Source organism: Mustela lutreola, chromosome 11 (genome assembly GCF_030435805.1).
Source record: "Mustela lutreola isolate mMusLut2 chromosome 11, mMusLut2.pri, whole genome shotgun sequence".
Classification (NCBI taxonomy): Eukaryota; Metazoa; Chordata; class Mammalia; order Carnivora; family Mustelidae; genus Mustela; species Mustela lutreola.
This window is the reverse complement of record NC_081300.1, coordinates 90,491,315-90,505,831: the sequence shown is the minus strand read 5'-3', so window position 1 is coordinate 90,505,831 and position 14,517 is coordinate 90,491,315. Positions and strand designations below refer to the sequence as shown.

Genomic DNA, 14,517 nt, shown 5'->3' with positions numbered 1-14,517 from the left:
GAGAAAACCTTATAACTTAGCATGGTGATAGGTGTCAGCTCAGTTTATTGTGGGGCCCATTTTGCAATCCATACAAATACTGAATCAGTATGCGTATGCCTGAAACTAATACCATGTTTATGTCGATTATACCCTAATTTTAAAAAAAGAAAATAATTTCTCTCTTTAGAACATCTGTCTTAGCAGAAACTCTCTCTCTCTCACACACACATACACACACACACTTCAAACACAACAATGACATTTTAACGGAGACAAATCACAAGGATTTACGATATTGTGGAAAGAGTCAAAGAACTCATCTTCCTCGGCCAAGTACATCAAGGAGAGCGAGTATTAAACATGGCGGTTTCCCCTGTGCCCCCTTTTCTTTGGGGCTCCTCCTCTTCACTCACTCCAAGTGGCTTTCACAGCAGTGCCACCTTTGGCCTGTGATTAGATGATGACCCTGGCCTTCCCGGGATTCTGTGTGCACTCTGGCCAAGTAGGCCAGAAGATAGCCTAGTAGGCCTCGTAGTACCTGTAGCCACTCTCTCCTTTTCTTGACTACAAGGTCCATGGACGGGAAGAATGCCCTGCTTCTGATGGACAGACTAAGGCAAACACAGAAAAAGGCAAACCTAGATACAGGGAGAGACAGGGAGAGAACGTGCACCATCATGAAGACTTACTGCTTCTCAAGTCAGTCCCACTTCTGGACTCCCAGATACATGTGTCAATAAATCCCCTTTGGCAGCTAACCCAGTTTGAGGAGATTAATATCTTCAGCATCTGAACTAGTCCAGACTCTCACTGAGCCATCAGCTGATTCTGTGACCATGAATTTGGGGGGACCTGAGACACTTCCCCCAAGGTCATTGAAGATCTGCCATAGTGCCCTCTTGTCCTACACCACCAGTCACTGTTGGAGTGACTCCCCGGAGAAAGTTGCCTTTGGCACATAGACTCTCCTCCAAATGCCAGAGCCCGGATCGTCAACACCTCTCCCCTGGAAGACTTTCCCTGATTCTCAACCTTCAGATCCCCTGATGATTGCTCCCATGATATCACCATTTTCAACACTCATGATACCCCAAAACAATTTCCTACAAAGCTTCAGGCTTCATGAGACCACTGCTTGTGCCCTTCCTGGTCACCATTAAATTCCCAGAGTCCAGCACAGAAGAGATGTTCAACAGCCAATGCTCAAGTTGGTGACTTCTAGATGTGTAGCTGGCAACATGAGCAAGGGATGAAGAAGCCAGAGAGAAGTGGAGAGAAGAGAAAATCTCTATAAAATTCTTTCTGGGCAGAAATGATAAGCTATATCTTTAATGACCAGTGAAGCATGGGAATTTAGAACTGGAACTGAATCTGGCCATATGCGACAAGCATGGCCAACAGAATGCTTCTGGGGGAATATGTCCCCTTGCCTGGCTTCCTATGTAGGCACCTTAGAGCACTTGTGGGGACTTTAGACCCTGAGGGGGAACCCCGACATTGTGTTGAGACCTCCCTCTGCCTATTTCCTCTCTGATGACCCTTTTCCGAAGCAGATTCTCCTTATCCGGTCCCCACAGGAATGCGATGTGCAAAAAAAACAGTCCGTTGTTGGACACCAGAGATGGAAGGAATCCCCTTGTTATGTAATCCAAGTCCTTTATTTCACCATGTGCTAAGTAGGGTTGAAGGGCAACCTCAACCAAGTAAGGGTAAAGTCAGTAGAGGATCTGACTCCCCCAGCTCTTCTTTCTACTACACTACCCCAGGAAGGTGGTGGGGAAGAGCAAATCCATTCAACAGTGATGAAACCCAAGTCTAGAAGCAATGGGACTTGCTCACTGACTCATAGCTGCTAGGGTAGTGCCAGCATGTGGATCCAGGATCCCCACTCCAAAGGCCACGTAGAGTTTCCTCTCTTCTTTATCAACTGCCTTTTAGTTCATCTACCCTTTCATGATTTGCTGCTTCTCCCTTCATTTTTCTTCCTCAGACACTGCTCTTTGGGAATCCCATTCCCAAGGACCCTACCCACTTCTATCCGGAAACTAACATGGACTAATAATATTGATAATGACGAAGATGATGGTGATGCCAATGGTAGTTATTTATTGGACTCTTTGTCCGTACAAGACATTATGTTAAGGACTTCCATGGGTTAGCGCATGTAGCCAGCAAAGCAACCTTATGAAGTAATATCATAGTCACGAACAGCTACTTATTAGATGTCCCCCATATGGCCAACACTGGGTTAAGAGCTGATAACACATTAGTGAATGAATTATCTGGGGGTGAAGAACAGATAACCCCAAGACTTAGTGGCTTACTACAACAATACCTTATATAATGTCTGTGTACAAGGCACCCAGGAGTGGCTCCACTGGTGGTTTGGGTTCAGGATCTTTTGGAGGTCCCAGTCAAGATGTCAGTGGGGTCTACAGTCATCAGATGGTTTGACTGGAGTTGGAGGATTGGCTTATAGTGTCACCACTCCCATGGTTGACAAGTTGATCCCAGCTGATGGTGCAAGGCCGCAGGTCCCCAGGCCTGCTTCAGTGCCCTTACAATACGACAGCTGACTCCCCCAAACCAGGTGAGCCAAGAGAGGATAAGGTAGAAGCCAATGTTTTCCATGACCCAGGCTCTGTAGCCAGAAACATCATTTCCACAATATCCTGTCAGTGATCCAGGTCAGCCCTACTCTGTATGGGAATGAACTACACAAAGGGCAGAACTACCAAAGATGGCATCCTATACGGAGCCTCCTGGAGGCCGGCCACCAGAGCTGCTGAATCCAAAGACATGGAAACTACATTTATGATGCCTACCATCTATTGGACCATTGTGCCATTTTAACATTAAGGAGGATGAAGTCGGCAGACAGTAGGCAATTGATCCAAGGTCCACATTTTTAAGCATAAAGCAGAGAAATGAAATTGCCACCACATTATACCCCAGAGCAGGCTTCTCACACCTTCCCCAACACTGGGCACCCCAGATCCCAGGGTGAACCAAGTCCCTGAGGTGTCACGTTGGCAAGATCCAGTATCCAGGCTTGGCCAACTTCCAACAGCCTCACCCCTCCTGCCCCTTTGGTGGATTATTTATTCGGAGAGCCCAGCTATAAATAAATATCCACTTGGAGAGATGCCTTACTCCTCAGGTCTCCTCTCTAGCAGCCCCCAGCTCCCTGCACCCCGTGGAAGCAATGCCAGCTCCCAATCAGTCTGCAATCTGAGTCTCTTTGCACACCCAGCCTGGACTGGCTGTCCAAGCTAGTCTGTAGGAGCATGCTGGCTGGCCCCCAAGACTGCTATTGTAAGTTAATGACACAGCAGTTGGTTGTTAAGAACACTAATTAACCTTAAATAGGTGATGTTATCCCGGTAACTTACAAGCTGCTCATTCTTTATTTTCCTCTTTTCCTTCTTCACTATTTTGAATGCCTGGGAGTTACCTGCTGTTGTCAACAGTCACCTGGGCGTGGGCTAAAGCTTAGGGCCAGAGAACAGGCACACAAGAATGGTCACTGGCTCCCCGAAAACAGAGAAGCCGAGGACGGAGGTCTCACAAGAACAGCAGGTCTGGGACTGGACGCTGCTTCTCCTTTTGTGCCTCCTTAAGATGGTTCCCAACTGGAAAATAGCAGGAGATTCTGGGAGAGTCAGAGACGCAAAAGATGGGAGTTCTCGCCCCTCTGCGCAGTCTGGGATGTTTATTCCCTACACAGAAGGCAGCAGTGAAAAGAAAACCTGGTATTGCTTTAACACCGAGCACAGGTGAGGGTCGTTTTTCCTTTTCATGCTCTCTCGGCTCCATGGTTAATAATAAAATTAATTGCTAGCAAGTATAATAAAATGTAATTGCTTAGAATTACTGAACGTATACCACGGAGAGCAGACCCTGAACATACCCTTGCATTCATTATCTCAGGGACTCTTCATGACTCGCTGCAACCAGAAAACTCATGCTCAGAGAGGTGAGGCTATTCTCCCAACGACACACAGCCAAGGGAATCCAGAGCAGAGATTTGCACACCGGCAGCCAGGCTCTCAGCTGTCCAAGGACATTTCCCCCGACCCGCCCTGGAGTCTCTGAGGTGGGGATCGGAGAGTACCATGATGCCCATTTTCATTCATATCCCTTCTCCAGGACTGAATGGGAGAAAACCCTATGCCCTCTCAGGGATGTGAGGTTTGGCAACCATGACTGCCGTGGCAGTGAAGCTGGGGTTCTGAGGAGGCAGGGGCATTAAAACAAGCCCAGCTGGAATCTGAGCGGAAAAACCCAGGTTCACTGCTTGCTGCGTTCAGCCTAGACCATCCACAGCCCGTCTCTTCATTCCAGGCTGGAGGAAAACTCATAAAGGGCAGTGTTGGGATTAGATCCGAGGGTCGAATCCTGGAAAAGGCACCAGCGGCGTCCATGTCCAGACTTTCCGCTCTTAGGCCCCGCCCGGCACTCGACGAGGATGGATTGTGTTATGTCCAAGAAAGCTGAGCCTCCTTTCTGGACCTGCACTTTCAACCTGGGTGACATCAAGGGCTTGGGGATGTCACTGGGGTGGGCCTGGGGGCAGTGCCAGGCTCCCAGGTCCCCTAGCTGCCCTTCCTACTGAGCAATGCCCATGACATCTGCGGACCATTACCGACAAGACCGTTATGGATCAGAGCGTTCACGGCTAAAATTTAAAAACTAGAAAGCTCACTTAATCAGACCGTAGACTAGTACCTCCAACCCTGGGCAGAGAACGGCAGCCTTGATCAGCTTGCATTACCAACGCCGACCACTCACAAATGCCGGGCCCCTTCCCAGGGATTGTTTCAGCTGCCAGGGCCCAAGGAAGTCCCCTCACACAGCCCCGCATTGGTAGAGGAAGCTGAATGAACCTCACAGAGACGAAGTTCTTGCTCCAAGTCACAGAGCTGGTGAGTGACAGAGCTCGGGTTTATCCAAGGCCATGGGAAATAGGCACAATTGTGACCACCCAAAAAATGCCTGCCTCCTGATCCCTGTTACATAGCAAGGGGCTTTTGCAGATATGATTAAGGGCTTTGAGAAGGGGCGGGGGGAGACCGTCCTGAATTATCACGCTTGTGATCCCATGGGTCCTTTATAAAAGTTAGAGAAGGGGGCACCTGTGTGGCTCAGTCAGTTAAGCATCTGCCTTCGGCTCAGGTCATGATCTGAGGATCCTGGGATCGAGCCCCACATCAATTCCCTGCTCAGTCTGCTTCTCCCTCTCCCTCTGATGCTCTGGAGGTATGACATTAGAAGGAGAGTCACCAAGATTTGAAGATGCCGCGCTGCCAGCCTCGAGGACAGAGCCACAGGCTACGAGCCATCAGCCGAGGACTGCAGGCAGCCTCCAGATGCTGGAAAAGGCACAAGGAAACGGGAGTCTCTCCCTTGAGCCTCCAGAAGGGACACTGCCCGTCCCATATCTTGATTTCAGTCCGATGAGACCCATTTTGGATCTGTGTCCTCCAGAAGTGGAAGGCAATAAAGGTGAGTTGCAATTCATGGTTAAGCCTGGTGTGCCAAGCACGTGCTTTTTCTCCCTGCCAGAGTGAGATACTAGAAGGCATTTCTGTGGAAGGAAAGTAGGGTAAGTAGCCTGGAGAGCTCAGGATCTAGAAACAACTGGGGTGAGAAGGGCAATAAATCCCCATTTCAGCCTCCCTGAGTGGACCTGTTTCCTGGCCCGGCTATCAGAGGAGCAGATGGAACGGACGACCCCACCGTGACAGAGTCAGCTCCCAGGGCTCACTCCGAGGCTACCTGGGCTCTGCACCCACTCTGCGGAGTCTCCAGGATGGCAGGCGCCTGGCCACCCTGTCATCCGCGTCCCCTGGAGAAGGGAGACTGGCGTCAGGCCCTAATGGGGTGATGAGCTGAGCCGGAGGCGTCAGAAACGCGGAGTCTTAGCTCGTTAGGATGACGGCGCTGGCACCGTGGGGACAGAGGGGGCCACAGCTGGAGACAGGGAAATGGGTCTTCGGGGGCCTAGTGGAGCCTCTGCGGGCCCCGAGGGGGCAGGGTGGCCAGGCTGCCCCTGGTCCCCGGGCCTCTTAAAGCCCATTACTTGCTGCCGTTGGCTGGGAGCTGGAGGCAGAGCGTTTCATCAGCGCGGATTGGGCCCAGCGGATCAATGCGCAGTCTACGGGCCCCCCTCCGCTCCCCTCCGCCTGCCCCCCCCCCGCCTTAACTAGATGTGGGCGCCAGACCCACAACAGGTCCTCGGCAGCTGTCAGTCAGGGCCATGAAATATTCATCTCGTTTAATCTTCTTCGGGGACCTGCCCAGAGCCCTGATGGGGCCAGAACCGTCTTCATAAACTTGTAAAGGCTAAATGGAGGGGAGGGGAGGGGAGGGAAGAGGAGGGGGCAGAGACGGTGGAAAAGCAGCCAGAGTTCCCCTGCTAGCCCTTCCTCCAAAGGCAGCCATCAGTCAGCATTTCTGCAGCACCCACTGCATACCCAGGCCTGCTGAACACAGCATCGGCAGTCTGGGTGCTTCCTAAACCCAGGTGGCCGGACCCTACATGGAGCACGAAGCCGGTCAGCTTTTCCCCTTACCCCCACATTAACTCAGAGCTTCTAGGAAATCCCAATGCTCGTTTTTAAAAAATGTATTAAAAAATGCATTACTATAGACATATATATGTATAAACTGTTGTTACCATATACATATACTGATAAAATGGACAACATATATATACATATATATGTATATATGAATGATTTTAAATGACCTAGACACATGTTCTACCCTTGGAGGCATCCTGGCGCATATGTTTTACTCACTTCCCACAACACTTCCGAGAAGAAAGCATTATTGCCCTCAATGACAAACGAGGAAACAGGCTCAGAGAAGCGCAGTGACTCATCTGAGGTCACACAACAAGCACGGGTCAAATCCTGGGTTCAATGCCAGGCACCTGAACAAAATGCACAAAAACAGGTTTTGGGGTTTTTTGGGTTTTTTTTGGCTTTTTTGTTTGTTTGTTTGTTTTGTTTTTTCATCACTAGTTTTCAGGACATTTTCGTAAACCTCACTGACTACAACTTTCACCTTCTGCTTTGCCCTTTTTAGTGAATTTCCATGTCAGACTGTACAGTGCTGAAAAGCGACGCACTTTCTGCCTCATTATCCCAGAGTCCTAGGAAAGGCAGGGCTCAATGATTGTTTCTTGGATGAATACACAAGCAGGGCTACTCGGATTCCTTGTTTTTCCTCCCCTGCCCCTGTTGGATCCGTCACCTGTTCTGAAGAGTGTGATTCCTAAGGACCCTCCCTCAGCCTATTTTGCTGCATCTCGCCTCGCTCTTCCCAGAGGAGACCAGCACCCTCTCCCCTGGGTGCTGGCAGCAACCTCCTGACTCCCCCCCCCCCCACTACTTCCCCAACTAGAGGTGGGCACCAAACCCCCAACGAAGCCTGCGTTGTTCCCGTGCATTCTCCCTCCACTGGCCAGAGTGACTTCAAAGTATCAGTCTACTCAGAACATCTTTCAGCTTAAAATAATCTTTTTTTTTTTTTTTTAACATTTTTTTTTTTTTTTTAGAATTTATTTATTTATTTGACAGAGAGAGATCACAAGTAGGCAGAGAGGCAGTCAGAGAGAGAGAGGAGGAAGCAGGCTCCCCGCTGAGCAGAGAGCCCGATGCGGGACTCGATCCCAGGACCCTGGGATCATGACCTGAGCCGAAGGCAGTGGCTTAACCCACTGAGCCACCCAGGCGCCCCAATCTTTTTTTTTTTTTTTTAAGATTTTATTTATTTATTTGACAGAGAGAGATCACAAGTAGATGGAGAGGCAGGCAGAGAGAGAGAGAGGGAAGCAGGCTCCCTGCTGAGCAGAGAGCCCGATGCGGGACTCGATCCCAGGATCCCGAGATCATGACCTGAGCCGAAGGCAGCGGCTTAACCCACTGAGCCACCCAGGCACCCCATCAGCTTAAAATAATCTTAAAAAATTTTTTTTTTAATTTGAATTCAATTAGGTTAACATGGAGTGTATTATTAGTTTCGGGGGTAGAATTTAGTGATATGTCACTTGCATGGAGCACCCAGGCTCATTCCATCAGGGGCTCCTTCATACCCAACACCCGCTTAACCATCCCCCCCCCACCCGCCTCCCCTCCGGCCACCTTCAGTTTGTTTCCTAGAGTTAAGAGTCTCTTACGGTTTGCCCCCCTCTGTTTTCATCTCATTTTATTTTTCCTTCCCTTCCCCCATGTTCCTGTTTTGTTCTTTAAATTCCACATAGGGGTAAGAGCGTACGGTATTGTCTTTCTCTGACTTATTTCGTCTAGCGGAATACCCCCTAGTTCCATTCATGTCCTTGCAAATGGCAAGACTGCATTCTTTTTGATGGCATTCCACTGCATACCTATCCTACATCTCCTTACATCTTTCCAGGCCCACTGTGGACATCGCTGCTATAAATATTGGGGTACAGGTACCCTTTGAAGCACTATGTTTTTATCCTTTGGATAAATACCTCTAAGTATAATTGCTGGGTCATGGGCTATGGCTCCCCATCCCATGAGGTCCTGCCACCCCTCACTGGCATCATCCTAGAGCACAGGATGGGGAAAGAGACCCCTTTCTGTCTTTCATGCAGGGCAGGCTGACCAGTGCCCTGGGACTTCGTGCAGACCCTCCCTTCCCCCTGCCTGGGATGCTCTTCTGCCAGATTGTCCCATAGCTGGCCCCTCTGGGCCCCCTCCAAATGGCCTATCATCCTAAAAGTCTCTGCACTCTCAGCTCAAGATATCTCATGGGGAGGGAGTGAGAAGACCAAGATTCCGATCCCAGCTTGGCTGACCTTCCTTCCCTGAACTTGGGCAATCTTCCTGTCCTTGGGCCTGTTTCCTGCCCCATAAAAGGAGGTGAGAGTTTCTCAAAGACATTAAACAGAATATAGGGGTGTCTGCCTGGCTTAGTCGGTAGGGCGTGCAACTCTTGATCTCAGGGCTGTGAGTTCAAGCCTCACACTGGGTGTGGAAATGATTTAAAACTAAAGTCTTAGGAAAATAATAATAAGTAAGAGCAATAAAAATCAAATATCGAATTTAAAAATTCAACCATATGACCCCACATTTCCACTCCTAGGTCTATGCCCCAAAGAACTGAAAGCAGGAACTCAGAGAGATATTTGTACCGCCAAGTCCTGAACAGCTCCATTCACAACAGTCCAAAGGTAGAAGAAGCCCCAGAAATGTTCATCAGCAGATGGATGGGTAAACAGAATGTGGTAAATATATGAAAGTCAGCCTTATAAAGGAAGGAAACCCCGCCGCACACGACAACAGGGATGAGCCTTGAGAACATGACGCTGAATGAAAGAAGCCAGTCACCAGAGGACAAACACTGTATGACTTCATCTGTACGAGGTTCCTAAAGGAGTCAGAGTCACAGAGACAGAAAAGTAGAAGGGTGGGTGCCAGGGGCTGGGAAAATGGGGATACCTTCAGTTGGGAAGATGGGAAAGTTCTGGAAACGGCTGGTGGTGATAGCTACATTTATGTGAATCTACTTATTGCCACTGAACTGTGTGCTTTAAAATGGTCAAAATAGCCATCTTTATGTTTTAGCTGTTTTACCACAATTAAAGAGTGAGTCTGCCTCTCTGCTCAAACGTCAGCCTCACCATTTCCTCTGGGCAGGTGGGAACCCAGGAGGCGGCCCTTCCTCACTGTGCGCCCATCCGCTCCTCTGTAAAATGGGAGAGAGACGTCCTGAGGGCTTAGCCTCATCAGGGCACCAACGCACCGTCAGCAAATGTGTTGTATGTTGCTCGACCGAGGGGAGAAGCACACAGACCCTCCTAGATGTCCAGGAGCAAGGCTGTGGATGGCAGATGCTTGCTAACGTGCCCTCCATCCCCCACCCCTGCCCAAAGAGAGGCAGCTCCGGGGAGCCTGCATCTTCCCTTTAGGGCACAGACAGATCAGCCGGAGCTTCTGGGAAGTGGACCATTTCCAACTGCCAGAGCACTTCCTTCCCCAGGACTCCAAGAAAACAAGGTCTGACCTGGCCCCACATGGCACATCTGCCCCCGAGGCTGGGCCGAGAGGTCAGCCTGACCCCATGTGATTACTCCCTGACACTTCCTCCCCGCCGCCCGGCCCCCCACCCACTAACCCTTTGCAGATCCCAGGAATAAGTGGGGCCCTGTTAGGCCGGGACCTTCAGGTGCCACCACCCCAGCTGCTGAGCCTGCCGGCCCTCCAGGCAGGTGGGCCCGAGTGCCGGAAAGCGCCAGCACTTCCTCCCGCCCTGATGGGGTCAGGGATGGCGGCTAATTGGAGGATGCCGGGCTGATGCCTGTCTCCGGCTTCCTGCCACCAGGCCTGGGGAGGTCACTGTGGGCACCAGCCCTCCACTACCCACCCCCCAGCCTCTGCGACACGGGCAGAAGTTCATTTCCAATGGCAGAGTCTCACTTGCAACTTGCAGGGACTCTGGCATACGGCTCCTCACTCAACCCTGGCCGTGGAGGCCTAGCCTTTCAGCGTCCCCCTGGAACCCCCACACAGAACCCTCGAGGCAGGACGGAAGAGTGTGATAACCGCTGTAATAACGGGCCCCCACTTTGCCGTACCTGGTCTAAGCCAGTTACTAGAACAATCCTATTCATCGGGGCAGGCCAGCTGCTGTAACAAGCAGCCCCCAAGCTCGGGGACTTGCGGGTAGGTCAGCAGGGGTGGGCTCTGCTTCCTGAGGGACCCAGGTTCCCTCTCACTTGTGCCTTTGCCATCTCCCAGACTAGCGATTCTATAGTAAGACTGTGCATCACAATCCCCTGCAGGGGTTTTAAAAACACAGACTTTTGTACCCCACAGTCTCTGATTCAGTAGGCCTACAGTGGGTCCCCCAAGTTTTTATCTCTAACAAGTTCCTGGGAGATGTTGGCGCAGCTGGTCCAGGGAATCACTCAGAATCATGCCTCCTGCATGGGAAGATTTTTGCATCTAGCTGACAGGTGAGGGGAGAAAGCAGGTGGAGGACTATAGAGGAATTTCTGAGATCGAGTCTACCTTCCAATGGCCAGAACTCCATCACAGAACCCTAACTGCAAGGGAGGCTGGGAAATGTAGTCCAGACATGTGCCCAGAGAGAGTACTGAAGTATTTGGTGCCACAGACATGACCTCACAATATCCTGCTGACACCTAAGAAGAGAAGCAGCATTTTCACCCACCTACAACAGAGGCAAAAACAAGCTCAGAGAGGTCTTGTTATCCGCCCAAGGCCATACTAGCTAGTAGAAGGCAGAGCTGGGGTTCAAACCCAGGTCTGTCTGGTTCCAGGGCTTAAAAAAGAAGTACCAGTGTTTGGGCCCAAGGCTCGGTCCAGGATTTATGTCTGTTTCCAGTTCTCACAGTGTTGCGCACACTTTACAGATGGCCCAGCTAAAGCTCTGGGGCATGACTGAAGCTCTGTGCATGATCACAGAGCCAGAGACCAGATCCACATCCGTGCTCAGTAAGGCCCTCAGTAAGGAGGGCCTGCCTCCAAGGAGGGTGGATTCACACAATGGAGGTGCTGAGGGGCCTCCGGGCCTTGACCTCCACAAGGCGACAGGTGATGGCAAGATGACCAGGGATACAGCAGTCATTACCCACCGTGGTCTTTTAGCTAGAGGCAGATGGGGTATTAAGTAGGGCCCAGAGTGAGGCTGTTTGTGACCCCAAGGGGGCCAGGACTGGAAAAGGAATAGAAAAGAGTCTTAGGAGACGGGTATCTGGGATGTGGCTTTGAGGAAGCCAGCTGGTTTCAGCAGACTGAGTAAAGTTAGACATTGGTGACTTAGGTACCATGATCATCATTGTTCAGATGAGAAAGCTGAGGCTTAACAAAGCAAGTACTTGGCCAAGGTCACACAGCCGTAAGCCACAGCCCTTGACCGTCACCTCAGCCGCACTTTGGTGTGACCGGCTTCTTCCTCTGGGCTGGGGTGGGCAACTGCTTTCCACCACCCACAGCGGGCGTGGCAGGCGGACAGCACTGCCACCTCCTCGCTCTGCAGATTCGGACGATTGGCTCTCTTGCCTCTGGGCCTCAGTTTCCTGATCTATAAAATGGGGATTCATAATAGTGCCCACCTCATGAGGCAAATGTGAGGTTTCCATGCGCTAATACGTTTTAAATGATTTTTGTGGAGTGTCTACTATGGACCAGCTCTACTCCAGGCTGTGAATGAAACCACACCCCCACCCAGATGGGACTTCACCATCTAATGGGAGAAACAGACACTAAACAAAACATGTAAGTTGAGATCGAGGATGTTCAGTGAGGCTGGGTGGTATGCAGAAACCTAGAGCAGGTTGATGGAGTTTGGGGAGGTGATCAAGGAAAGATGCAGACAGGGGCAATGGGAGAGGAGAGGGGGTCTGGGCAACGTAGCAGGTCCACCAGGCTCCCTGACAGCGAAGGCAGCTCTTAAAGGTTATGGTTAGTCGAAAGCAGTGGGGGGTTATTGTATGAGCCGGGGATCTCCAGAGAAACCGAACCAACAAGGGATTTATTTTAGGGAACCAGTAGTGGAGCCGAAAATCTGGAATCTGCAGGGCAGGCTGGAGCTCAGGCAGGACCTATAGGCTTGAGTCAGAATTTCCATGTCTCTAGAAAGAAACCTGGTTTTGCTCTTATGACTTTTCAACAGATTGGACGAAACCCACCCACATTGTGGAGGGTGACCTCCCTGACTTAAAGTCGGAGGACTGGAGATGCTAACCTCATCAAAAGAAGGTCCTCAAGGCAGCACCCAGATCGGTGTGTGACTGGGCCCCTGGGTGCCATAGCCTGGTCTAGTGAACACTCCCCATTAAACTCGCCCTCCAGGCTGTTCTCCAGACACCTGCAGGATGGGGGATCATGTCCCTGCAGCAGAGGAAGCCGAGGCACTGAGCAGTGGTGCTGGGGCATTGTCAGCGTGGATATTGAGCTCACGGGGTATTGGCGGAAGGGCATGGAGTGAGCTCAAGGGAGCCAGGACCTTCCTGGCAGGAAGGGGAGGCACCACGGGGGTGTTAAGTGGAAGCAACCAGAAGGAGCACAAAGGGTTCCCGTGGCATGGGCTGGGCTTCCTACACTTCTCGTGGATAACCACAGTGCACCATGTCTGGAATGTAGTAGTTGCTTAATTAATGCTTGTTGTAGCTGCCATGTCCCACCTTTCCCAAGCAGGCAAAGGAGCGTGGTGGGTTTGAGTATGCAACAGGCCCTCCCTGGTGCCAGCCGCACCCCACCACTTACTTAACCAGCTGAATGATTTCTGGTGAGTAAGCTCACCTCTCTGAGCCCCAGCCCCCTGTCTATAACATGTGACCCATTGGCATACGCCCTCCTGGAATTGCTGGGAGCTCCCCCAGCCCCTGGCCCCTAGCAGGTGCATTTCAGGTTGGTTTTCTTTGTCCCTGCCCCTGACCTCTGAAAGAGCACAGCACACACTTCGTGCAAATGGACTTGCCATGTGATCTCAGAGAAGCCACTTTTCCTCGTTGGGCTTCAATTTGTCTGTTCTATGAAATGGGAGGCTGGTCAGAGCCCCCTAGTCTCGCGTGACAGAAACCACACAATTAAAAGTTGAGCGATCCAGCCTGGGGCCACTAGCTCACGTGGCTATGGAGTGCTTGGAATGTGTGAGCCCAGGTTGAGATGTGTTGTAGTTATAGCGTACGCACGAGACTTGGTGTAAAAAAAAAACCCAAAAAAGGGAAAATATCTCAATACTTCTATATCCATGATATGTGAAAAGCACAGTATATCATATACTATAGGATACATAAAATATATCATTAAGGACAATTTTATCTGGCTTTCTGTTTTTTGTTTTTAAATGCAGCCACTAGAAAGTTGGCAATTATCTAGGTAGCTCATTATGTTTGTAAGCAGCAGCTCTGTTCTGATGTGGGGCTTGGCAAAGAGACCAGCACACTGCTTATTTTTCTATGATCCATGATTTTGGTATGGTGAATGGTTCAGAAATTGAAATAGAAAAATATTTCATGATATGTGAAAATGATACGAAATTTGACATTCAGTCTTCATAAATAAAGTTTTATTGGAAGGCAGCCTGGCCCGTTCGATGACAGACTGTGGCTGCTTTCTCCCTGCACCAGCAGAATGCCCGACAAAGCGGAAAACACCAACTCTTTGGATTTTCAGGGCATGAGTGTGCTGACTCTTGTTTCAGAGCATTATTTTGCCAAGTTCGCCATGCTTCCAGCCTAGCTACAGAACCCATAAATGCAGATTCCCTGGCTCTGGCCCCGATTTCTGGGTATGGCGGTAGGCCCAGGAAATCTGCATTTCAATCAGCAGCTGCTGGCATGGGTGGGCGCCCTGACCCTCCGCACATGTTCAGGCCTTCATGTGCACCATTCGGTTTAATGCGGCTGGGTCAGATCCTGGAACCATCCCTGCCGTACAGAGAAACTGAGGCTCAGAGAGGTGAAAGGCTCCACCACCGGCTGCCCAAAACAGGAGGTGCTCGTGATCCCCTTTGTTGTTGAGCAGAGGAATG

General features: G+C 50.6%; 1 long non-coding RNA gene across 1 annotated transcript in view; it reads right to left on the bottom strand.

Annotated features, from left to right (window-relative positions):
- The window catches only part of LOC131811572 (uncharacterized), a 183,615-nt gene that overhangs the window by 57,651 nt on the left and 111,447 nt on the right, over positions 1-14,517 (bottom strand). The gene's annotated exons all lie outside the window — the stretch shown is intronic.